The sequence below is a fragment of the Triticum aestivum genome, chromosome 4D, assembly GCF_018294505.1.
Source record: "Triticum aestivum cultivar Chinese Spring chromosome 4D, IWGSC CS RefSeq v2.1, whole genome shotgun sequence".
Classification (NCBI taxonomy): Eukaryota; Viridiplantae; Streptophyta; class Magnoliopsida; order Poales; family Poaceae; genus Triticum; species Triticum aestivum.
The window spans coordinates 490,690,501-490,692,792 of NC_057805.1; positions in this window are offsets into that span (position 1 = coordinate 490,690,501).

Sequence of the window (2,292 nt, forward strand, 5' to 3'; positions counted from 1 at the left end):
AGCAGACTTCTCTCATAATTTTGCCTATTGCAGTGACTTACCAATCAACTAAGTACAAAATTACCAGCACCCCGTAGTTTTTGTTACCAACTTTATGCAACAAAACAGAGTACCCCAAAAAGTACCCCATTCCCTTGCTATACTAAACATAGATTTTGTGTCTACCATGGAAAAATAAAGACAAATAAAGGAAAGAGGAACCTTTATTGACCACAAAAATCATTCTCTCATACAATGGAAGATGCATTGCAAAAAAAGGTTCATTTTTCAGTTTACAAGAATGTTATACTGTATGAAGTAAACAAGTTATCAATCTGTACATAGTAAAAGTTATCATCCACTTTAGCTAAGTACTAACACTGGATAAAGAAAAGTGCTGCCTTTTAATGGAGATGCTCATGTTGTACTGTAATTGTCCTGTTTAGTGTTCTTCCCAATCACCCCTGCGATTCTTGCCTTCAAACACCTGTGTAAAGAGTAAACAAAACAATGAGTTTCAAAAAAAGAGTGAACACGTGTAAATGTATACTAACGTGCAAACGTAAAAAAAATCAAGCAGGAGTAGATAAATGGATGCTAGCAGAGGAGATAATGCAGAGGATGGAGGAGGAGGTAGAATGCATGAAGAAGGCGATGCAGCGCGCACACCAAGCAGCAATTCAGCATACCCAAACATCATGGGGACATGTAAAATTACCAACATTACTGTTTACATATCATCATGGAATGAAAAACCCAGTCTCATACTTTACTATTGAAGTGGGTTTGAAAATTACCAGCATTGGTGCACACATATTACCAGGTCCAAAAAATGCAAATTACCAGGGTTTTTTAGGCAGAAAAAAATACTTTACTATTGAAGTGGGTTTGAAACTTACCAGCATTGGTGCACACATATTACCATGTTCAGAGGATGCAAATTACCAGGGTTTTTTAGGCAGAAAAAAATACTTTACTATTGAAGTGGGTTTGAAACTTACCAGCATTGGTGCACACATATTACCATGTTCAGAGGATGCAAATTACCAGGGTTTTTTAGGCAGAAAAGAAAGATACATTCACTGAATCTTCAGAAAACTACCATGATGGAAAACTGTTATTTATCATGTAATATTCCACTAATCTACCAGGCCAAATTGCAGGTGCTCGGGTAATCAGCGCAAACAACAGCTTGCCCAGTGGTGGAACAAGTGCACATAGTGCTGAAACAAATGCAAGCACAGGAGCTAGGAGCCTTGGAGAGCAGACAATAAGCGAACCAGCAACTCCAGAATCTGCTGGGATCGATGCTGATATGGAAGGTAGCAACATGGAGGCATATTCCACACCTAAGCCACCTTTACAAGGGACAAAATTTGACACCCTGGAGAGCGCACGTGACCACTACAGCACCTACGCGCGTAGGACTGGCTTTGCAATTAGGCAGCAATTCAAGAAAGAGAGGGTTGATGGAACTATAAGCAGGGTGCTACTAGTTTGTACAAAATATGGCAAACGACGCAAGGACAGGGATGAGCTGCAAGATGTGGAAAACCCAGCCAACATTGTCAAGAAGAGGAAAAAAAAGAAAGTTGTTAGGACTGAATGTGAAGCGCACATGTACCTATCCCACGATGATGCATGGTGGACTGTTGACCGTTTCGATGACACCCACAATCACCCCCCTGATCAAAAAGCCGTCCCTAACAAAATTCTTATCATCACATCGGTACATTCCGAAGGAGGAGCAGGACTTCTTGAGGGTTCTGCACGGATGCAACGTTGAGACTGCGAGGCAGATGCAGCTGATGTCATGGTTCTACGGGAGCGCTAAAGACGTACCCTACATGACACAAGACATTGCTAATCAACGAGCTAAGTTCCTCTTAGAGCACCGCCACAAGGACGTTGGAAGCACAATTGCATACTTCCAATAGTTGAGGGCCAAAGATTCATATTTCTACTGGAGAATCAAACTTGATGATGAGGACAGGGTTGAGAACTTGTTCTGGATAGATGGCGCATCACGCAGGGCATATGCAAAGTATAATGACTGTTTGTCGTTTGACACGCACTAGTAGGAAAAGGGGCTTTTACCCCGGTTCATAAGGGCCTTTAGTCCCGGTTCAGGAACCGGGACTAAAGGGTCATTACTAATGCCCTAGCCCTTTAGTCCCGGTTCTTACACGAACCGGGACTAAAGGCCGTCCACGTGGCCGGTGCGGGGAGCCCAGGCAGGGGGGCCTTTGGTCCCGGTTGGTGCCACCAACCGGGACCAATAGGCATCCACGCGTCAGCACCTGGCAGGAGCTG